The sequence below is a fragment of the Dermacentor variabilis genome, chromosome 3, assembly GCF_050947875.1.
Source record: "Dermacentor variabilis isolate Ectoservices chromosome 3, ASM5094787v1, whole genome shotgun sequence".
In the NCBI taxonomy this organism is placed as follows: domain Eukaryota; kingdom Metazoa; phylum Arthropoda; class Arachnida; order Ixodida; family Ixodidae; genus Dermacentor; species Dermacentor variabilis.
In genome coordinates, this window is record NC_134570.1 from 100,372,458 (window position 1) to 100,396,991 (window position 24,534).

Below are 24,534 nucleotides of genomic sequence, written 5' to 3' on the forward strand. Positions count from 1 at the left end.
TTCGCAGCTTGACCCCACTCTTCGCTGATGTTACGGGGCGATCCGGAGCTTACAATTTGCGCAATGTCTTGCATGTCAGCAGACGCGCACTCAACTGCACCTCTGACATCTTTCTTGTATGCAGGAACGAAATACGGCACATGGCAAGACTGACATTCACGAATAAGCAAAAAACTACATGAGCAAGAAAAATTCAAGCGCCTCCACCGTACCAGTCGTGTCTAGCAAAGCAGCGTTCTTTTCGAGATAGTAATTGCCATCGCAAGGTATCTTAGGCATTCTCCTTGAAGAAAAAACAAAAAACGCTCTTTTGACTATTTAACAGCCAGTCTAACGGCCAGGACGTAGCCAGTCTAGCGTCATTTGGGTTAACCTGGCTGTTAGCCGATCATTTCCTTCTGTAAAGAATTAGTTAATTGTGTAAAATAAGCTGAAAATAATTCACCAGCTTGTGCTTGTATTTTCATTCCCTCGTCTTACGTTCAGTGTATCAGGACGGTCTTTCGCAACTCCATGACAGTGTGTGTAAGCGCAACTGAGCGAGGACGTAGAAAGAAACAAATACATAGATTGTGTATCTGTTTCTCGTTCGTGTGTGTCGTCCTCGTGCAGTCGCGCTTACACACGCTGTCATGGAGTTGCGAAAGACAGTCCTGACACACTGAATGTAAGACGAGGGAATGAAAATACAAGCACAAGCTGGTGATAGTTAGCTCACGTCCTGTCATCTTTCTTGTCCGTGTCAATCCAGCGCTATGACTTCAATTGATTCATGTGCAAGGTAGAAGAAGGACAGTTGCACTGAGCACCAAATTTACAAAGCAGGCCAGGCCGTGAACGCTCAATCAACAAAACTTCGGTTCAGTTAGCGGGGACTGCTTGAGGTGACCTTAAGTCATCGCGGTCCACCGAAAATAGCAGCAAAAGTAAATTTTAAAAATGAGAAAGAAGAGAGAAGGAAACGCCGCCGGCGAGCCCCACTGGCTGATGAATACGAGCCATGTTTCGAGGCCCCAACAACAACAACAACAAGGGCCACTAGTGGCTGAGCGGTATTATAGCGTATGTGGCGAGGCTGGCAATCTAATGTGCCGGTTTCCCAACTTGGCCCTCTCATCTCTGTTGCGCGCCGAGAGAGGCAGGCAGACCACGCTACACTTCACCTTATAAGTTCCACGCAGTACAGCTAAGGCCACGAGTCGCCGTGAGCATCCTGAAAAGAAACCAAACCAGTAGCAATGCTGCTCAATTGTTTGCCTCTGATCGTTCTTCCGACTGGGCGCCGACTGAAAGGAAGATTCGAGGAAAGATTAGTCGGGCACAATGGCGCAACCGTTCCCTTTTTCCAAGTACTCGCAGCCGCGGCTAAGGTTACAGATTCGCTGGTGAGCCGAGCCCGCCTATATCCTTCCTTGCACTGTACGTAATTCCTGAGACGGAGCATCTAACCTTTGCAATATCGCCCCCTCGTTCACTTCTGTCACAGCGTATGCTTCTTCGTGCATGTATGTCGTACCGAGTTTCATTAGGTGTGGATCGATGCGTAAGACGCCGCGATAGTATTTAGGCTGCCCGACCTTCTGACCTTACCACTAGCGCCTTAGGACAAACCGCGGGCGGCGGTTGTTGCTAACAATTTTCCAACTTCGGCTGCGAAACCGCTGCTCTAAATCTGATCCCAGATTAAAAGCGTGCCTTTAAATAATCGCTACCAGTTCCACCGCTGCGACAAAAAAAAAAAAAAAAGAAAGAAAGAAAAATGAAGAAGATTTTCGCCGGCTCCAGTTCCACCGCAATAATTTCGACACCGTTTCAAGCGCATTAGCCTTCAGATTTTCGTGGCATACAACTCGAACGACGCATGTGATGTTCCGCATGCAGACTTCCTCCATGCACAATGGCCTCCCCCGCGGCCTTCATAATGCAAAAAATGGACGACCGAGCGATGAAGCATGTAAACGAAGTAATGATGCAAAGGGCCGGAAAGTGAACGGACGGTGCATGTTACACGATCCGTTGAATGTACGTCAGCGCTTCCAAGGCGTTCGGCGTGCGTACGAGCTCCGAACGCGCGCGTTCTCTGGCGCTCGGCACGCGTAGGTGCTGCGTTTCCGTCCGTCTCCCCCGCCGCCGGGTGTCCGCTCAGAATTTCCGATGAACGCGGAGTAGCGTGCGCTGCGCCTGGAACTGTCATTCCGGGAAAGCGTCTGTATAAGGTCTCTTACGCAACGCGGTTACGTGTCAGCGCTGCTACACAGCTGCATACAGCCTACACATGCGTGCGTCGGCGTGTGATGCTCACTCACGTTCCCGGGTCAATTCGTTGCGTGATACCGATGACGAGGCGATGCTCGGCATTCTTCGTCGTTGCACGTTACACAGCGCGTCGCTGCTTTCGCGCGATGCATTCTAAAAGGGGCAGCCGCAACTTCCCGGATGCGATAACTCCGGCGAGCTAGGATACGGCGCGCGTGTGTGCAGATGCGCGAGTGGTGTCTCTACGCGCGGTTTTACCCTTCCGCTGAGACGATTTTTGTTTTCCGCAATATCCGTTCGTGACCTTCTTATTTGCGGTTCCTTGCACTCTCATTTCGGCTATTTCACATTATACCGAGAGAGATAAAACTTTATTATGTGCTTGATGGTGTTCAGGGGTGGCGGGGGTCGGGAGACTAACCCCCAATTCCCCCCTTCCTCAGACGGCGGCCAGTCCTTGTTTTCTGGCGGCGTCTTCGGCCATACGGACGGCCCAGAGCTGCTCCTCTGGTTCCAAGCTGAGCAGCAATGTCTCCCACTGCTCGGCCGTAGTTATGATGCGTATGTTAGTGCGGGAGGTGTCGGTGGGTGAGGCATTGGGGCATTGCCAGAAAATATGATCGAGGTCAGCGCGGGCCTCGCACGCTTTGCAGAGTGGGGATTATGCATCGGGGTAAATGCAATTGTAAAGCACGGGGTTCGGAAAAGTTCACGTCTGAAGGAATCGCCAAGTGGTGGATTGAGATTGATTAAGTGTTTTGTGCGCTCGTGGGTAGCGTTACAGCTCTCTGCGGTAGCGCAGGAGAATTTCCCTGAACGTGACCATTCGGACCCGCGCGTGACCGCGATGCACAACAGAAGGCCTGTCGGGATCTGAAGACTCGGGAGAAGGTTGATGTGCCCGGTGTGCGAGAGCTGAGGCGGCATCGTGGACGGCTTCGTTTCCAGCCAGACCCGAGTGACCAGGGGCCCAGATGATCTGGACGCGGCGTTGCCTTGAGGGAGGAGTGCCAGAGAGTATCTTCTGCGCTTGGGGCGCTATCAGCCCCTCTTGTGTAGTTACGAATGGCCGTTTTTCAATCGCTGATGATTCAGTGTGCATTGGTAGCCGCGTATGCCAAAGCGATGGCCGTTTGTTCTCCTACCTCGGGTTGCGTGGTGACTATTGATGTGGCCGCGGCGAGGCGGTACTGCGAACGCTCCACTGCGACGACCGCCATGGCGTTTTAGTTGGGGTATTCCGCTGCGTCCACGTAGGCTACGTCAGCGGCTTGGTCGTAGCGCTTTTGTAGTTGTTTAGCTCTTTCTGCAGGTCGCCCCGTATGGTGTTCAGGGTGCATATTGCGAGGTATGGGCGGGATAACTAGCTGGGCACGAATGCTTGGTGGGATGGGTACTTTTGATCCGAGTTGGGTGGTGTAGGTTATGCCTAGGGTGCCTAGAATGTGCCTGCCCGTGGTGGAGTTGGCGAGTCGTTCGTATTGGCCAATACGCTGCGCTTTAATAAGCTCGTCTATGGTGTTGTGAATGCCGAGAGTCTCCAGTTTCTAGCTAGAGGTATGCCGAGTTACGTGCAAGCTGATTTGATAACAAAGCATTGTTTGATGCACTGAAACACACAAGTAACTGGAACGCCAATGCATTTCTCCGCAAAGTTCGGGAACTTATATCTCGTAACTCGTGTCGTCCTAAGAATTCGTTCCAGGTGGATCCGCCTTGCGAATTGCACTGCAACAATTTGTAGATTGCAATAAGGGCCATAAGATAATTAGCTGAAAAGTTAATTTGAGAATTATTGTTAATTAGTCGATTTTGCATTTCAATTTTTTTTGTGCAAGTAGTGTCCGCCGCTTCGAGTAGACCACCTCATGAACTGCAATTGAGCTAACTGCCACAGGCCACGTATAAAAGTTTTTGAAAGTGTTCGCTGAAACACCCTGTATGTTGCGAGCGGACTCAATAGGCCCGCGCTGCCTCTTAACTGGGACCTCTCTATCCAATGCTGAAGCGCACTTGCATAGCGCCAATATGGCGCCCCGTTAATGGCTGTTGGGAGAGGAATAAGGAGCTGTTTTATGCACCCTTGGTTTTGATGAGCTTCAATATATCTATCTAGATAGATCACGCTTGAAAAACTGGATTAGGCGTGCACAGAAAGTGCACGCGGTTTCGAAGGATCCGAGGTATAGTAATCAAGGAAATTCGCACTTGGATGTACAATCCTGTGGTATGAGCAATGACGGCAGTTCCAATAACTATCAGTCCGTCAACGCAATGGAAGTGGTGGTGAATAAATGCGAAAGAATTGTAAACGATATCGCATCGGAACAGGCGGGCCACATATAGACGAGTCTAATAGGAAGGAACACGCCTTGTAAGGCATAGTTAGAACAATCTTTCCGAAGCTTCTTAATAGAAAAAGTCTGAACAGTTAACCAAACTCACTTGAGGTTTTCTTTTTTTTTTTTTGTACAAGACGGCTTTCACAAAAATCTCGATTCACTGCGGTATTTGGGTACTCAGTCAAAGCTGTAGGCGCTGGCTGGGTACATCACCCATTTCTTTCTCAAGCATATGATGGCAGGCCCAATATTTAAGAGACAGTAAGACGGCTTCCTGGATCACACAGAAAATTCTGGTAAACGCTGAACTTCGGTCGAGAAGATCACAAAGCGTGGGTTTTGAATTGGTCACGGAGTGAGTAGGCAGGATGCGTTAACAAGTGGCCCATCAGAATAACATAAAGGGTGCCAAAGGAAGCAAAAGAGTCGGTGAAGGCAGCGGTTTAGATATAGTAAGGATGTTACAAGATTTATACCGGGTGCTCAACACTAAACTTTATGGTTTTCCTAAAATTGGGCACTAGGAGGCACGCGAAGGGATCACATGCGCAAATAAGTTATGTAGCCAGGGGGACACAGCGTGAGATGGTAATTATCGCTGTCAGCAGCCCAATTAAATTAAATTGAATAAGCAACTGTTGTTGACTGCAGTTAGTGGGTATGTTTGCATTCAAATGTCTGAGGGAGTCGTGTTTCTAAACAGTATCAGTTGGAAGAATTCTAGCTTGTACGTGCTCCAAGATATCCAACTCTGAATTTTAAGTGTCGTTCGCATGATTACGCATGCAAGAGCGTGAGGATCGGCGCAAAGCTCCTCCTTGACGTGACTGAGCACGAGGTCGCGGGATCGAATCCCGGCCCCGGCGGCCGCATTTCGATGGGCGCGAAATGCGAAAGCACTCGTGCACTTAAATTTAGGTGCACGTTAAAGAACCCCAGGTGGTCGAAATTTCCGGAGTCCTCCACTGCGGCATGCCTCATAGCCAGAAAGTGGTTTTGGCACGTAAAACACCACAATTTAATTTTTTTTTTCCTTGACGTGACACGCCTGCTACGTGCGGCGTTTAGTCTGACAACAGGGCGGAGGCGTATGCAAAATGATAACTGTTCCCCTTCCCCTCTCGACTGGCTGCTCCGTACATTCGGTGCGATTGCAGACTTTGACCGCGGCGACGCCTACAGTGCGTGGTCGTGACATACACTCTAAGAACAGTTTACACCCTTTCGCTTGCCCCTTCTGCCACACAAAAATAATCGTCATCTGCCTTGATGCGTTTCCTTTCTTTATCGCTGCAAGCCCGGAACTTTCCAGTGACGAACGGCACGCGCGTTATCAGAAGGGGCACTCCAAAGGGTGTAAACTGTTCTATGCTGATAACGCGCGTGCCATTCGTTACTGGAAAGTTCCGGGCTCGCAGCGATAAAGAAAGGAAACGGATCAAGGCAGATGACGATTATTTTCGTGTGGCAGAAGGGGCAAGCCAAAGGGTGTAAACTGTTCTTAGAGTGTACCGTCACTTGGGTAAATATAGAGACAAATAAAAAGAAGAAATAGACTGTACAGCGCAAAGATTAAGACTGCTCAAAGCCAAAATCGTGATCTGTGCAATGCGTAAACTGAAAACTGAAACATTGAACTAGGTTATGCGTTGCTTTAGGAAGGAAAAAGAGATAGTTATGCGCATCTCATTTGGTTTAATTAACAGGTTCTCGAAAGCTTAGCTTCACATGAAGTGTGGTCTGCACGTTGGATCTGCATAACTTCTTCAATATTTTCTCTGGCTGCTGCTATGGTGACGGTTAGAATTGCGTTTGCGTCACATACTCTCTTTCGGGTCATTACGGGTGAAGTCGAAAGCATGAACGGCACGATTGTTTCGGCCGTAGCTGCGTATTATTATTCAAAATGCAACAGCGCGATTTTCCTTGAAGGCTTAAACCAAAGACAGGGCCAACCGCTGAACCTCAACTCGGAGTCTTTCTTACAAACGAGAAATATACGCGGGTCGTACAGGTACACACAAAGATACACAGACGAAATTCAGCGCTTATCGTCTCTTCGATTTATGTTTTCCTCCTAGTCGCGCTATTGCACACTTAGTCTTGCTCAACAACTTGCATAATACGTTACGTAATACGATAACGATCCTGAATCGTCTATGTAGGCTCGTATGAGTATATGCGTGGGTAAAAAGAGCGCAAGCCGAGGGATTCCGATTATATGGACAGCGCGGTCGAGACCTGCAGGCGTCGCAGAGCGAAATTCGCAGGCACGCTAGCGTAACGAAGGGTTGGTTACTTGCGTGTTTGTCCACCATATTTCTCATTGTTTCGTTTCCTGCTCACCAGGCAACAGTTATGGAGGCTACGAAAGTAGTACGGTAATAATTGTGCCGTCCCTCCACGCGTTTTCGTTTTAAAAAGGTTTAGGGCTGCAACGTCCTCAACGTCGGAACTTCTTATTCCATTGCTGCGATAAATTAGGCAGTTTATGTTTACCGTCAATCGCATAGCGTCCTTCGTATGACTAGTTTTCTTCTTTAGTTTGCATCGAATACGTGCCGCAGTATTTTCTGACGGCGAATCTTGCAACAATGCCGTGATGAAAAGTACACAAGTAGCGCGGTTATGAAACTGTTCAACCTCACCCGCTGTGTGGCGAAACACTTTATATGTGGGACCCATTCATATTTCTTTTTTCAAATCTTTGGCAGTACAGAGTACATACAGAGTTAATGTTACACTGATTCACATAGCGTCTTGTGCTTTTTCCATCCGTGTGTGGCGCACATATTTTTTCTGCTCACGCACACAGACAAAGGACTGTCGCTACTATTTAAATATGGTTGCCTGCCGCACTCCAAGAAAGTGATGAAGTTTTCTTCATGATACAAGAAGAACTTCTCTCATATCTCTTTCCTCATTTAATGGTTCTCCTACTGCACTACAGAACATGCATTGTTTTTTTATGGTCGCGTCGAGGACTTGCATATTTCTCCATCTTTGCGTGATATCATTTGTGAACCACGAGGAGGGATATTTCTGACAGGTGGCTTCACTTTAAAACGGAGCGTCTAGAAACACTGTGGTCTGAATATTACAGCGTCAACAACACAACGTCGACAACAGACACAAAATCAGAATACCCGATCTAGGTTGCACGGCTGTGACTGATTTTCACGCCAAGTTTCGGAATTTTTGCCTTACACTGACCCACGGGGTTGGTTAATGTTATCTGCCGAGCTTTGCTCGGCCTATGCTAGCATGCTAATCCGCACTTTATACCGAGTTGCACAGAGTACGTTTAGGAAGTAATCACTATAGGTTGTAGCGGCATTCGCTTAACGATTCCAGTACTAACACACTCTTCCGTTTCGGCCAGCGCTAATCACGCCGGCCGCCGATTTTTCTTTTTGCATTTACGCTAGTTGGGGCCTTTCGCTCAGCAACGAGCTGCACACACCTCTAATTCGGACAAGCGCTATCCAATGCTAGTCAGTATCCACACGCGTATGCTGTCGCACCGCGGACACAAAATTTTGAAGGAGTCCATCTGCTAGAAGAAAAGTGCGGCAACGATAGCTTCATCTGTTCACAATAAAACAGAAGGAACTTATTGAGACATGCCACGAAAGGGGAGAGAGAGATAGAGAGAGAGGGATAGAGGGGGGGGGTGGAGAAAGCATGTTGTAGAACAGTCTCAAGCCGCGACGCTGATTAACTATGTCAGACGTGCGGGCCACCGTAAAAATATACATCTCACCACAAACGCATAGCGCTCTCTTGGCTCGTCGTTCTCGAATAAACATGGGTTTCTCTTGCTATTCGAGCGTGCAACATCTTGTTTACGCACCAGCAATGCATTACAAGACAAACTGAAGACATTCCTCGGTGTTTCGTAAAAAAACGAACTCAAGGAAAATAGAAAGTCACGCGACGTAAGCGAAGCCATTTGCTTACAAGAACCTCGTACTTTCCTTTTAATTTTTGTTTGACGAAGCAGAATTTCAGCTGGTGTGAGTGTTCTTCATTGTTTTTTTTTTCGGATAAGGATCGCGAATTTATTCTTAGTACGTTCACGAGTGTTTTTGATATTATTAACAGCGTGAGTATCACATTGCAAAGGTTGTAAAGTGTACTGACTTGTGAAAGGTCTTTGTAGAGCTGCGACGTATCCCATTATCGCTGACATAGCCTTAAACGTGCAGTTTACGTTCATGGGAACACTAAATACAGCAATAGAGCCATCGCGACAGCTTGGGGAAAATAAACAAACAAAGAAACAAACAAACACGCAAGCAAACAAGCAAACATACAAGAAGACTCCTAGAAGAGCACAGAAAATATGACGAGAAAGAAAGGACCCTGGTCTCCTTTCTTCGTGTTTTAGGACATTCGTCTTTTTTTTTTTTTTTTGGCGAGCGGTGGAATTGGCGAAGATCTCAAAGTTCCAACTAGTGAAGTTTCCTACATTAAGCGCAAATTATTCTAATGAAATGACTGGTTTTGCTATCCACACTGGATCGCATAAACTAATGCGAGATGCCCACACGGTCCTACGCTCGTATGTCGATCTTCCCTATTTTTACGAAATCAGTCAATCGCGGCAATGGCTTTCCGTAACCTACACAGAGGTCGGAAAAAGCAGCTGCTCTTTTAGCCGGTACAATATATACCGTCTTATAGAAGAAGCCATAGCTCAAATGTCGTGAGCAAGACTTGCCTTTTAACCAAATTTGAGGGAGTGATAATCGACGGAAAGCGCTTGATATGTCAAAAGGCGCTGCTGCCGCGCTTCGCCTGACGTTTTAGTGACTTAGGCAATGATGCATTTTTCGTACGCGCTTCTGGTGTTCCTGTAGCTGCGTTCGATACGCGAAAGAAATGTCGCTCGATGACTCTTAACGTGTGTACATACATGGCATACCACAAATGAAATTCAGTCTGTTCCCCAACTGCCAAGTGTGCAGGAAGATGACGAGAAACGCAATTGGGACGTCACAGGTGGCAAAATTCTGAGAAGAAAATAGAATAATAATTTCACCGCGATGGACACTATCAAAGTCATAAACGGCGCGCCCCGTCAACAAGCTGCGAAGACTGCATCAATTTTAATTTCCTCTACGATACCAGTGGACCACTGTGTTTTCTGCGCGGGGTGTGGCGCCAATCAAATTGCGCTTATAACATACTTGAGCAACAACAACAAAAAAATAAAGCCGGCATAATCTAAAGCTTCTTTTTCTTTTGCATTCCAGTAGTTGCATTCTTTTTCTGCAATTGCCTCGGCAAAGCGGCGACCGTAGCCACTAGAATTAAAGCAGCCCTTCTCGGCCTGGAGGAGTGCTCTTAAAACTATTGCATTCAGCTTCGCAACCGCGTGGCGTGTAATAATAGTGCCGCTGTGGGGGGCCTTACGCGCGGTGAATTGAAAAGGCCTTTCTTTACGATCGCAGCATTGAGAGTCATAACCATCGAGGTATACGGCGGCGCACAATACACGTCGCTACGAACATCGTTCAGACGTTTGTCGCGAAGAAAGTGTACCGCGGCCCTCTTTGCTGTCTTTCGGGGAATTTTGTGGGGTCCTTGACGCGGGGCAAACCTTTGTACCTCGACGGCGCCGCGGACAGTGCTGCCGCGCGGCCGCCGCCCCCGCCGCACCTGACGTCACACCTGCACATGTCGCGTCGTCTTCTCACGCTCGGCTGTCAAAAGCCGATTAGTTATGGTCAGAGTGCTTTTGTGTGCAGAGTGTTGACGCGACCATTTCTTGACCCCTTGAACTCTGCCGCTTATTGGATGATGTCGGCTTGCCTGATTGGGCGGAGTAACGAAGTAGCCCATTGGTGGAGAAAAGTGTCTCTTGGATGCTGGGGAAACTTATTTAAGGAATAGTTTGGGGTAGTTTAGAGTGAGCAAGTAGACAGCAGCAGACGGCGCATCTTCACCAGGGGAGACCAGGCCGGTCAGGCAGGCCGACGACGACGGGTATGACATCGTTTTGCTTGTATATATTTTGTACAGTTTAAACTTAAGGTAAATACCAAGAGAATAAATCTAGTTCAAATGCTACTCTCGTCGTCGTACCTGCGGATTTGGACTTGCCCCTGCCAGAGCTCATCCCCATTCATCTTCCGTCTCCCTGGTGAGTTGATGCGTCTGATATCTCACGGCTGCGTCACTTCGCTACAAAGTGGTGGAGTGTGCTGGGTACCGAAGGCCACGCACTAATATCATGGGCCGTGGCAACAAACCCCAAGAACCTAGCTCTAACAGCTCGACTATAACCGAACCCCCTACTGTTCTCGCTACCATGTCGACCCCTCAAGCTAAACCTTTCGTCGGACCGCCAGTCTTTAGAGGCACACCGGAAGAGTCAATAACCGAGTGGCTGCTTTGCTACGAACACGTAGCCTCCCTCAATAACTGGGATGAAGGGACGAAAGCAAAGTTTTTATATTTGGCATTAGATGGCAATGCGAAAAAGTGGCACACCACTCAAATTCTAACGGGTGCCCCTAATACATGGGAAGAGTGGGCGACGCTCCTAAAAACATCCTTCACAAGTCGTCACTCAATTGAGATCGCATATTTGCGGCTCCAAAACCGAACGCAGCTGCCATCAGAGTCCCCCGAGCAATACTACTACGACATTGTGCAGCTGTGCGCCAAAATTAATCCCTCTATGACAGAAGAGGAACGGCTACGGCATCTCATGCGCGGCCTGCGTCCAGACGTGCAGGAGAAGATAATCATGGCTAATCCGGACAATTGCTCAACTTTCTTGCAAATTCTGCAGCGGATTAATCAGGCTGTTTTGATGACGCGTACATACCAACCAGAAGCGATCGGCACCCACCTCCCTGCCGGCCAGCAGTCATGGTACCCACTCGCCGCGGCACCCTTCGCGGGAGTGACCCCCGCCGTGGTAACAACGCAGCCGCCTCCGGCATGTCTCGCTACCTGCGCTGCGGCAGAACACCACTGCCCGAGAGAGGCTACCGACCGCGATAGGGACTTAAGGGCGATCGCGGACTCTATAGCCACATTATCGGACCGCCTGAAGGCTATTGAAGAAGACGTACGCCGTCCTCCGGTGCCTTGGCCGGCAAGAAATTCCCGTGCCGACGACGGGCGTCCACGATGCCAGCTATGCCGTCGCATCGGTCACGTCGCGCACCAATGCTGGACGCGGTTTCGAGATGACAGAAACCAACAGAGAGGGCCCAATAATAATCAGGGTGGGCAACCCAACCCTTCGGGAAACGAGAACGGCCGGGCCTAGGGAGCCAGTCCGGCCGTCCCGTATGCACTATGTCAGATAGTCAGCTTTTAACAGTACCGATACGAGCAAATGGTACCGACACAAAACTCGTAATTGATACTGGCTCCTCGGTAAATGTCATCTCGTCGCATTTCGCTGAAAAAATATGTGCTTCATCAAAATCAAGAAAAGATGTCTTCATCAGAGGAATCGGCGGAAGCTTGCTCTCCCCCCAAGGTGAAACTGAAATAACTCTTGATTTCGACTCCACAACTGTTCGCGAGAAGTTTTTGATTGTGAAGGACTGTCCCTATGAGCTATTAGGTGGTCTCCCGTTTTGTCGAGCCGTGCGTCTTCTAATAGATTTCTCCAAGAGTGAGCTCCAACTCAACGGTGAAACTTTTCGGTTGCATGTAAATTCGAGCACCCTGGCACACAATGATGTACTTAGTGCGCGGTGCCACGAGCATATTCGCATTGAACCTCGCACTGAAATCGCTGTCCAAGTAGATGTCGCAAGGGACGGAGTCCATCTCATCGAACCGAACAGCACGCTCAAAAACGGACTTCACGTTGCTCGTACCGTGACCAAGGTCGTGCATGGGACAGGTGTGATTCGGATCGCTAATCCCACCATGTCGCCAGTAAATTTGCTCAGCGGAACAAAGCTTGGATGGGCTACTTCTATCCAGAATGCACAACTGGCAGTCATCGCACCCGAAGACACGCAAAACTCTCGGGATTTAGACGTGGAGACTGGGGACCACTTACGTCCAGGTGAAAGGGCCGAGTTGCTTTCGCTCATTGACAACTTCCGCCACCTATTCACTGGCGATAACAATCCCATTCAGCAGACGTCTATGGCAGAACACGTTATCGACACAGGCGATTCTCGACCAATTCATCAGCATCCCTACCGTCACTCCCCTTTTGAAAGGAACCTGATTGAGAAGCAAGTAGAGGAAATGCTGCGCGATGGGATAATAAGGGAATCTCGCAGTCCCTGGTCATCACCTGTCGTCCTCGTAAAAAAGCCGAACGGGTCATGGCGTTTTTGTGTCGACTTTCGAAGGGTGAATGAAGTTACGAAGAAAGATGTACATCCACTGCCGCGAATCGATGACATTCTAGACGTGCTACAGGGCTCAAAATACTTCACAACACTTGATCTTACATCGGGCTATTGGCAAGTGAAAATCAAGGAGGAAGATAAGCCGAAGACCGCGTTTGCCTGTGGGCCCGGCTTGTATGAGTTCAATGTTGTTCCCTTTGGTCTGTGTAACGCCCCGGCCACGTTTCAGAGAATGATTAACAAAGTACTCAGTGGTCTGCTTTGGAAGGTATGCTTGGCTTACTTGGACGACATTGTAATTTTCTCTAAGGACATGACCGCTCATTTGCAAGATTTGAAAAGCGTATTCTCGGCCTTGGACGCGGCGAACTTGCGGCTGAAGCCGGAAAAGTGCAGCTTTGCGCGACAGGAGATTAAGTACCTTGGTCACATTCTCACTGGCGAGAACATCCGACCGGACCCAGACAAAGTGGCCGCGATTGAAAAGTTTTCCCCACCAAAAAACAAGAAAGGTGTACAGAGCTTTCTCGGAATCTGCAATTACTATCGGCGATTTATCGAGGATTTTTCTCGTATTTCTCGGCCGCTCACTAACCTCACTAGAAAGGATGTCCCTTTCGTCTGGGATGCAGCTTGCGAAGCGGCTATGCAATCCCTCAAAGAGAAGCTGATCACGGCGCCCATTTTGCGTCAGTTTGAGCCCGGGAAGCCGATAGAGGTGCACACTGATGCCTGTGATTATGGAATTGGTGCCGTACTAGTTCAGAAAATCGGATCCCAAGAGAGAGTCATTGCCTATGCTAGCCGACACCTTAATAAGGCTGAGATGAACTACAGCACCACTGAGAAAGAATGTCTCGCTGTCGTGTACGCCTGCGGACAGTTTCGTCCGTACATTTTTGGGTCTAAGTTCACAGTCGTGACCGACCAAGCTAGCCTGGCCTGGCTAATGAAAGTGAGAAATCCGAATGGTCGCCTTATGAGATGGTCTCTGTTGCTTCAGGAGTTTGACATAACGTTGCGACATCGCCCTGGCCTGAAGAATGGAAATGCGGACACGCTTTCCCGCATTCCTCATGATCCCGCACCAGCAAGCGAAGAAAACCCATTACCGTTGCTCGCGCTGGATCATGTGGACATCGGGGAAAGGCAGAGAGAGGATTCCTGGATGCAAGAAATCATACAGCACCTAGAGCAGCCGAGTGCGCCCGTTGTCAGAAAAACGAAAAGAACGGCACGGAGCTTTCGGCTGGTCGACGGTGTATTGTACAGAAGAGCGAAAGGCTTTCAGGAAGATCGCGCAGCACTCGTTGTCCCCAAGTGTTTGAGATCGGAGGTTCTGAGGCACTGCCATGACGACATCACGGCAGGCCACCTCGGTGTCAAGCGCACATGGGAGAAAATTCGCAGCCGCTATTTCTGGCCAAAGATGTTTTGCCACGTCACCAAGTATGTCCTCTCCTGCCCTGACTGTCAGACGAGAAAGCTACCACCCGGAAAGCCGACCGGTTTTCTCCAGCCGATCCCACCTGCAGGTCGCCCTTTCCAACAAGTGGGCATGGATTTTCTTGGCCCTTTCACTAAAAGCAAAGCAGGAAACCGCTACATCCTCGTGGTTACTGACTACCACACGAAATGGGTCGAGGCTGTCGCGTGTACAGCGGCCACTGCTGCAGAAGCTGCTAAAGCCTTCGTCGAGCAAATTGTCTTACGCCATGGGGCACCAGAAAAAGTGATAACAGATCGGGGGCAGCATTTTGTCGCCAACCTGACTGAAGAAATTTTCCGACTTGTAGGTAGCGAGCATGCCACTACTACAGCGTACCATCCTCAAGCGAACGGCTTGTGCGAGCGCTTCAACCGCACGTTAGCCGATATGCTCAGCATGTACGTTTCTTCGCACCATCGCGACTGGGACGAATTTCTTCCGTACGTGCTCTTTGCATACAATTCTTCTACCCACGAGACCACCGGGTTCACCCCATTCTTTCTTCTTCACGGACATGAGCCCACACTTCCTATAGATGTAGCGCTAGGCGCGGAACGCGGTTTCGACTGCACACTGGACGCCAGGAAAGTGGCCCTCCGGCTGCAGCGTGCTCGCGAGCTAGTGACCGAACGGGAGAGGCGTCAGCAAGTAAAGAACAAACGTAGTTACGACGCTAAACGACGTAGTGCAGTCTACCATGCGGGGGACTTGGTGTATTTGTGGACTCCCTTCAGAGCTCGGGGAAAGACAACAAAACTCCTTCACCGGTACCACGGGCCTTTCCGTCTTGTTAGGCGAATCGGCGAGAACAACTGGGAAGTAGTGGATAGAACTGGCAAAAAACGCGACGTTGTTAATGTTGCGCGCTTAAAACCGTGCCACGTCAGACAGTGCTCGGATAATGACGACGCGGACGACGAGTCTGTTGACGGACATCGAGAGGAGGTGTGTGATCCAAGTGGTGCTGTGCGGGAGTGCGATTTGAATGGTGGTGTGCGCGAGTGCGGTTCGCGTAGTGATCGTGTGTACGAGACAGAGACTTGTGAAAGAGTGCGCGTCGTAGAAGACTCGGACGATGGGACTGAACTTTACTCCGACTGGAAGACATTCCACAACGAGGCCGATCCGAGAACTATCACTGCTTACGACACGGACACTGATGTGTATCACAACGCAAGCGAATAACCTTCATTGTTAATTTTATTGTGTAGCGCGCGCGAATGAACTTTGTTTCTTGTCTTGTGCATTTTGTTTCAATTTTGTCAAAACTTGTTTGTTTTGTTTTATGTGATGCTAAAACTTCCTTACGGATACTTGTTCATTATATGAATCCCTAATGTGCGCGTTTAACTTGTTTTATTTGTAACCATGTTTTATTTTGTAGTAATGATTTGTAACGAGTGGGACACTCTTTTTCGTAGGGGGGAGGTGTCGCGAAGAAAGTGTACCGCGGCCCTCTTTGCTGTCTTTCGGGGAATTTTGTGGGGTCCTTGACGCGGGGCAAACCTTTGTACCTCGACGGCGCCGCGGACAGTGCTGCCGCGCGGCCGCCGCCCCCGCCGCACCTGACGTCACACCTGCACATGTCGCGTCGTCTTCTCACGCTCGGCTGTCAAAAGCCGATTAGTTATGGTCAGAGTGCTTTTGTGTGCAGAGTGTTGACGCGACCATTTCTTGACCCCTTGAACTCTGCCGCTTATTGGATGATGTCGGCTTGCCTGATTGGGCGGAGTAACGAAGTAGCCCATTGGTGGAGAAAAGTGTCTCTTGGATGCTGGGGAAACTTATTTAAGGAATAGTTTGGGGTAGTTTAGAGTGAGCAAGTAGACAGCAGCAGACGGCGCATCTTCACCAGGGGAGACCAGGCCGGTCAGGCAGGCCGACGACGACGGGTATGACATCGTTTTGCTTGTATATATTTTGTACAGTTTAAACTTAAGGTAAATACCAAGAGAATAAATCTAGTTCAAATGCTACTCTCGTCGTCGTACCTGCGGATTTGGACTTGCCCCTGCCAGAGCTCATCCCCATTCATCTTCCGTCTCCCTGGTGAGTTGATGCGTCTGATATCTCACGGCTGCGTCACTTCGCTACACGTTAACAGAACGCCGCGTAAAAGGCGTGGAATCGTTCCTCAAAGCAGAGGTCCGGCCCACGTTTTTCCAGTTCACTGCCGAACTCACGTGCATATCGCCGAAGCTATTTGGCAGAGGCGAAGAAGCTGGAAAATTGATGTGCCTCCAACGTGCACCAGCCAAGCATGACTAGACAGTTTGTTTATTCGCAGTGTAGTAACTTTCGTAGTCGTAGCCGACTCGTTAGAAGCGACGAATCGCCTCGCCTTAGTGCGTATTGACTGGTGGCACTAACCGATGCATCTTCCCCGAAATCAAGGCAAGATTTGCGTGCCTCACAGTGGTCGTGCAAATCCTTGTTCGCGAACGAAGACATTGGAGCCGCGTTCAAAGCGATTGCTGCTTCAGGCGTCGATGACGCCTGCAGTGATTTGTACGTAAAATAGAATGAGTAGGCTGCATTCAAACTGACCCCTTTTTTTTTAAACAACTGCACCCCTAGACGTTTGGATACCGTTTGCTCAATCAGGCGACTTTCCGCAGGCTATATTTCTGTATAACCTACGGTCTTTAAGGAAAGAAGCCAAATACAAGATCCATTCTATTCATTGCACGTACCCAGTGCGTTGACATGCATTTTCACTCGCTAAACCTGAACCGGGTGCACGAAACATCCACAGCAGCGACACGGTGTCGCCTTTAGGCGAGATCAGAAGGGAGGAGGCCTTAATGCTCGGGCGCCACGCAAGTCCATTAAGTACACCGCCACGTGGATTCATACCGACTGCGTCCTTCCACAGACAAGTAAATCTTCGCCACCTTACCTTCTCTCGGGCTCGGCGTGTCAAGGCAAGTCTCCCGTGTCGACCGAGACCTCTCCTCGACTGCGCGTTGTATACACTGACAGTCCGTCGACGACCCGGCGTCCTCGTGCGTCCAATGCAAGCGCAGCTAAGGCTCTTGCCGTCGACAATATCGGGCGCCGCTTAGGAGATACCGTGCTCGAACCTTGACGATTTCACTCCGTTGACTACTTCAAAAAAAAAAAAAAAACAGCCGATGCAAGAAGTAACGACGAGTTCGAGAGATGCACGCACAACACACACACGTTGGAACACCGCAACCACCAGACACGTCACTGTAACGTTTGCCACCAAAGCCAGCGTGCTTTGCCTGTGATTCGTCGTGTACCACAACAACCGCTCGGGCTCGCCGCTGTTTCGTCAGCTGATGACCTGAGTGTGTCCGCACGCGAAGCCGACGCAGGAATCCTCCTCTGCTTACAGCTGCTGGCCACGTCTCCTCCTCCTCAGTTCTCTCGCTCCCTCTCTCTCCTTCGCGAAAACGTAAACAGCAATTTTCTTTTCGGTCGCCGCGGCAAGACCGAAACACAAAGAAAGAATGCCGGATTGTTTGCTCGCTCCTTCACTCTCGCTTTTCCTCCACGCCTTGCTTCGACCTTCACTTCACCACGCTGGGAAGATCGGTAGCCGCTACTTGGCGTCCTCTTTACAACTGCGCGTTCTTGTTATTGTGTAGCGCGGCAGAATAAACTGCTACTCGAACGCGGAGTTAGTTGCTCAATGGCGACCGAAGGAAAAAAAAAATCACGTCGCCGCTTGGCGCTGACCTCTTCGGACAAAACTTGTTCTTTGCGTCAAATAAAGAGCCGTCGAAGCACGAAATCGTAGTGTACGTACACAAACACGCAGAAACAAACAACACAGACACGTTGAGGTTTCGACGCGCAGTTTCGCTTCGTTTGGCGCTGGACTCGGGAGCCGATAAAGCAGTCTCTTTATCCTTTCCGGTTGGAGAATAACAGCGTAGTGTTGAACTTTACGAGTCATTGTTTGGTTAACGACTGCGAAAAAAAAAAAAAGATACCGTCGTTTGTCGTCTTGCTTGGCGACAGCGAAGCAAATCAAGAAATTACGACCGTCTGGTTGTTCACCGATTCCCTTTGCTCTCGCCGAGCTTCGCGAAACATATCTTCTGCGATAAATGTCGCGTCAGCGTCCACGAATATCGATTCCGACAAGGTCACACCAAGAGACGTGTCCGCTCAGTCGCGAAATTCTCAACATTTAATGCCCTTTCTTCATTTATTATACGAGCGCGGAGGGGGGGTCTATGTTCCACGCAAGTCTGTAGTTTTAATCAAGGGTGCAGTGGGATAAAAGGACACCCTAACAGGCAATCACTCCACCGTCAATCACGCCGGCTTATCGTCTGGTACTCGGTCCGCGAAAAGGGTGCCAGGACAAAAAGTAAGCACCGGAACGCCACTCTTGTTGCCAAAAGCCACCAGCGCCCCTCTACCGGCACTTCGAAGGCGACGGACGTCCTAAGAAGCTGTTCCTTGCCACTCCTTCGTCCAGCCCACTTCAGCTTGATTGGCACCAAGCACGCATCGTTGAAGGTGTCGGCTGATCTGTGGACTGATTGCCCTTGCCGGTAGCAGACTGCGGCTTGGCATGGCTTGAGTGTAGGCCCTGCCTCGCGCTCCGCCTCTCCAAGACGACAGCTGAGGTGCTGATACTTTCTTTATGTCGCGTTTCTTTATTCTCCTTTCTTTCGTTTTCGTTATTTGTTTTTGTGAATTGCAAGAGAAAAGAAACCTAAAGCTTCGTCTTCAATCAAGCCGAGGGAGATTGTAAGAAAGAAGAAGAGGTGGCACACGAGCGCTTAATCTGAGGCAACAACAACTACTCGGCATTCCTCAACACGCTATGCATTTCTGGAAAAGAAGCGTTAACACAGAGGAGCGCGGTAATGGATGTTCTCGTTACCGACCACGACGACAGTGGTAAACAGCAATGTTAGAGCGCAGGCGATCGCTCTGCAAAAAATAAAAGAAGGAAATGAATGAAAACTAGAGATGCTTGTATCCATGGGCCCCCTTATTTTTTGTCCTCTTCTGATGATCAGAAACAGCCTATAGCCTTTCAGTTGCGCGGTTGACGATCACGCGAGCGAGGGGACTACTACTAAATGACGAACAAGTGGCGTGGCGCACGCCTCATCACGTCAGAAGCAGTCGAGTGGTAGCATCACGCACCACGTATTTTTTTTTTTTTTTATCCGGGGCTCGCACCGCACTACACCCCTTACAGCGCCAGGAGTCGAAGAAGAAAAAAAACCCACCGATTGATCCTGTAGGTTTCCGCCTCCGAAGCCCACGTCAAGACCACAGCTCACTTTCGTTCCCACACACACACACACGCACACACAAGACGCATCATGCGCCACTATACACGCTGTCATCACGCACGCACACCGCACACGAATGAAAACGCGAGCACTGGCGGTCGCCAGACACTCGATGTTGGACCAAGAAAATGCACGCGCGACAGTGAGAGAGCGAATTATAGGCGGGTTTTAGCTTCCGCCGGCGGTCTTCGTCGTGCCTCGCTCTCGAGGGTGCCGGAGGAAATGTCTCTTTTTTTTTCTCTCTCTCCTCCTGTCGAAAGAGGCAAGAAGATAAGGCCGGGCGGTGCTTAGGCTGCCCGTCGTCGGCTGGCGCGCCGGCGAACGAAAGCGGCGGCCGGCCCTGCTGCGTCGGGGCTGGCCACGGCACTGGCCAGACGGGTTTACTTTCCTTCTCGCTTTTCTCGTACTTTCTCTTTCTCTCTCCTTAATTTCTTTCCAACTTTTCTTTTCCGGAAGAACCTGCGAGAGCAACAAACAAGCCGCCAACCGCCTGCGCGAGCGCGGATGCTCGCCCTTGCCCCGTTATAGGAACCACACGCGTACGTGCGTTCGCTTCCTTCCGCGGTGGATAAGGCAAGGCTGGACACCGTGGCGGCTTACAGAGCGCGGTCATAGAGAAAGAAATTTCAACAAGAGCGGACACTCCCATAGAGCCCAGCGGCCGAATTGACTGTAGCACACCAAGCGGATGTTGTTGACTCCTTCCGGTTTCGGTTTTGGGCGCGCGCGTTTTGAACACCACTTGGTACACGCCGCGCCGGCTCCGCTGCTCGGCGCGGCATTCATTTTTTCTTTCTTTTCGCTTCTGCTGAGCCTCGCCTGGCCTTGGCGTGGAATCGTTTCATTATTAAGTAGAAATGATTGCGATTGACCTTTACAAGACTGCACCGAATCTGTCAGGTGCAATTTCATAAAGAAAACGAAAGACGCCTTCTGAAATGATGAAATGTTTATTTTGCTCTATATAAATGCTCGTTCCGGGCTTCTGCATTCATCCAAAGTTGTGGCACCAGGTAAGCAGCAGTCGTTGCCGTACGATGCTCCACCGGATGCCATCAGCTGAAAGAAAGTAAATTACAAGCATGTATCATTTTGGTATATTGACCTAACAGGAGTATTTCGTGTAGAGGCGAAACGTGCGTAAGTGGTGAATGAGCGGCATTACAGATAAATTCACTTTTACGTATATTTCGCAGCAAAGACTCCTCCCAAACAATGCTACAAAATTTTCAAGCAGCCCTCCTTTCCCGGGCATTATTTCCTGCACTTCAAGTGCACAAATACACGGGTGACTGCGCGTTTCCAAAGCAACTTGGCCTCAGTCGACACGATGGTACGCCAAGTACGCAAAGGTGGCTACAACACAGGCTCAGCCAGACCATGTTACACGCTCGCAGAATGCCTTCTAATCGCACTGAAGTCAGGCTCGTGGGTGCAAAGCCTGTTTTCAGTCGCTCAGAATACATAAATGTCATGTTCTTGAGCTCCTCCTCGTTATCTTTTACGCGTCCTGCCGGCGCATGCAACACTCCCGTGTTATCACTCTCGGCAATCGCTCGTCGCGTTTTCGAGAAGCGTGAGTACCGAAATAAGGTATATGTTGTTGCAGGGCTATAAAATGCGTCACAAACTTGTCCCACTAAAATTCAGTACACGCAAAACCAACTCACTATGGCCGGCTTGCTTTTTTGCAAACACCTTCACAACCCCAGGCGCGGCGAGCAAGCCCCAAGATATCCTAAAGAGTTACCAAATAAATTGCAATACTTTTTCGGGTCAGAGAATGCGTAACGAACTTCTACCAGTAAGATTCAGTACACGCGGAACTGCGGCACACAGCCGAGCTGCTTTTCGCTAACTGAGTCAATAAGCCGGGCGCGGCAACCGTGCTTCTAGATTACCCCAAATATAACGACGTTAGTTACAATAATGTTGGGGGCCACAGAATGCGCGAAAACTTGTCTGTCTTAGGCGCTACGACGTAGTACACGCATGTACACGCGCAAATGCGTCACACGGCCGAGCCGGTTTTCGCTTACTGCGTCAATAAGCCGGGTGCGGCAAGCGTGCTCCAAAACTACCGAAATAAGTTACAGTAATGTTGGCGCTCATAGAAAGCGCCGCAAACATCTCCCAGGAAGAGGCATTAACTCAAATTAACTGCGCCAGGACGGCGGAGCTGTTTTTCGCTAACTGCGCCACTCGAACTAAGCCTAAATCTGCTTAAAATGCGCCGCACACTGTCAAACACAATTTCTCACCTTGCCGTAGTCCAGTAGGGCAGTGGTGCCGTGTCGAAATGCAGACGATACGGAAGAAAAGCATAGAGAAGGCCGGGAGCCCAAAAACATGGGCTATATATCCACAACAGACGGGTCGGCGAGCACGCGAGCTTCGTACGTACGACCGGCCTCGCTCACTCCTGCGGCTTGTCTGGCGCATGACGTATGCACGCGCGTCTGGCGTGCCGCTAGCTTGTTGCTAGGCAACGAAACAAAAAGTTGCAAAGTATTAGTTCATTTACACGCAAAACTTTTTCACTTTTAATGGGAAGGAATAAAAAAAATAAAACGTTGTCTGGAAGTTTATCTCACATTCTTTTTTTTTCTGATGCTCGCGTCAACTGACGGTTGTTGTTGAAACTAGGCGTGACGTGTTTCCTGTTGCCAGTTTTTGAAGAGTGTCCCCTCTTGTTGAATTTCTTTCTCTATGGCGCGGTCGGTTCGCGGGTACGTGCGTGCGTATACGTGTTTTTACGTGAACACGTGCACCAGCTGCTTTCCAGTCCGCGAGCTACGTCGTGGAAATGAGAAGCACGTTCCGCGTCGGGGCGGCTTTGTTTATTTGCGGAGGCGGAAAGGCCGTTTTCGGACTGCCGCTCTCGCTTTCGCTTCTTTGCGCTGTTCGGTCGGAACGTTCGCTGGCTAAAAGTTTCGCGGCTGCATCAAAGGGGAACGGGGCCGAACTTAGCCAGCCTGCTCGCTGGTTTCTTAAAACTCAAAAACACGCATTTTGCGCGTCATGCCTTCGCGGTACAACAAACAAAAAAAAGATCAGAAAATTTCGAATGCCTTCGCCATACAGTGAAGCAGGCGGAGGTAAAAACTACTCACGTGTGCAATGCCGAGGTATGGTAACTCATCTCCGGTTACATGCTAGCGGGAGAGAGAGAATATAGCGGCGCAAAAGTTAGCAAGGTCAGTCGCGATAAAACTTCCCGTTTGCTACCCTACACTGAAGGAGAGATTGCGGGAGACGGTAAGATGAACGCGTAAGCGGGAAAGCGAACCAGATGTGCAGAGAGAGATAGCGAAAAAGAATCATTCGAAATGACAGAACCAGTCAGTGAGGATTTTTTTGGTGCGCAATTTCTGCGGAAAAGCGAGTGCGTCGCCATCTCACTGCGTATCGAGTGTATTGGTTGTGTGTCGATACAGAAGTCACGACATATTCTCTCGTATTTATTGAACTGAGGGCGCAGCTTTGTCTCGCGGCTGAACTGAACATGCAGGCAGCAAACGTGTGCACATAGATAGCAGAGAATCGTAAGACGCAAGGAATAGCCCTTAGCTATAGAGAAAAAATAAAGGACAAGGCTTTCGTATACCCTAAATGCAAAGGGATTGTAAAGATGAGCTATCCATGAAACAAGAGCCAATGTACAAGGAATCGATAGTAATCGACACCAAGTACAACGTTGCTGCGGTACTATGCACGGAGTTCCGCCAAACCTGCTTCGACCCTGTGCCGTGAATGAGGCATTTGCATTTGTAGCACGTTCTTGTACTCGCGCGACCACATTTTTCTCGTCACTACTGTTTTCTGTTTGTTCCTCCTTTTTCGTTCTTTCTAAATCTCCGAGTATTGATATTTGACCACGCTACTGTTTAGTGATCCTTTGTTTACTCCGTTCGTTTTATTATATATCTACTGAGGTTGCAGTCGGTGGCAAGGATCATAACGCAGCTTGATTTCACTTGATATCTCTCGAAATGACGCATAATGACTTCAGTGGCATTTGCCAAGCTTTCAATTGAATGAGGGAAAGAGTACAGTTCTAAAGCTAGCATACACCCACACACACACACACACACACACACACAACGTAAATACACAAACACAAATTTTCCTGAACAGTTCCCAATATTGAAATGTTCAGGTTGAAGCATAAGTTGTCTTCATTTTCTTTATTCTATGTTCAAAAGCTTTTTTCGAATGCATCCATTAATTCACAGAAGAGGAGTTGCCGGATCCATCGAACAGGCACTAACATTTCAGTGAACAAAGATAATGAAAAAAAAGAATGTAGAAATCATTTGGTTTTTGTCAGCAAATAATCAGATCTTTCCTGCGTGCTTTTGTCTCCAACCCGCCCACATTGCTAGTAATAATCTTTTCACCCCCGCTGAGCGACACTATATTTCGAACTTCTTTGGGCAGGCCGCAGTGTTCTCTTACTAAATGTTAAAGATGACCCTTTCATTCAGAGGTTCCTACATATTGCATATCGATTTCTTTAGTGCCAAAGTATGCTGAACAGTTAATTTGTATTCTTCTATTAATGCCATGACCGATGACGCAGTTCGAGCCACGACCGATGCCACAGCCGCTGCCACAGTCGGTGCCATAGCCGCTGCCACAGCAGGTGCCACAGCCAGAGCCACAGTCACATCAAAGGATACAGCGCACCGCTGTACAGTCCACAGCGCCGACTCCCGATAAATTGTCCGATGAAGCCCAGCAAGTGGTTGTGATGCTTCCGTCCCTCATAAATACCCTTCGTGTACTTTTCAGCAAGTTGCATACTCCGTCAGGGCGAA

The 24,534-nt window shown here is 49.3% G+C and overlaps 1 protein-coding gene and 1 long non-coding RNA gene across 4 annotated transcripts in view; both read right to left on the reverse strand.

Moving 5' to 3' along the window:
- LOC142576102 (calcium/calmodulin-dependent protein kinase kinase 1) overlaps positions 1 to 24,534 on the reverse strand; it is a 254,529-nt gene that overhangs the window by 151,126 nt on the left and 78,869 nt on the right. Inside the window, exon 1 of one of the 3 annotated variants that reach the window (XM_075686052.1) lies at positions 19,649 to 19,685. The exons of 1 other annotated variant lie outside the window; for it this stretch is intronic. The gene's annotated coding sequence lies outside the window, so the exon portion shown is untranslated. Of the gene's footprint in view, positions 1 to 17,325; positions 17,451 to 19,648; positions 19,686 to 24,534 lie in introns of those variants that run through there. One more of the 3 variants, XM_075686051.1, reaches the window with a different exon arrangement.
- On the reverse strand, positions 20,646 to 22,135 carry LOC142574063 (uncharacterized). Its single transcript, XR_012826407.1, has 2 exons — positions 21,976 to 22,135; positions 20,646 to 20,773 (listed from the first exon to the last, which is right to left on the reverse strand). It is a non-coding gene; the product is annotated as an uncharacterized LOC142574063 (long non-coding RNA).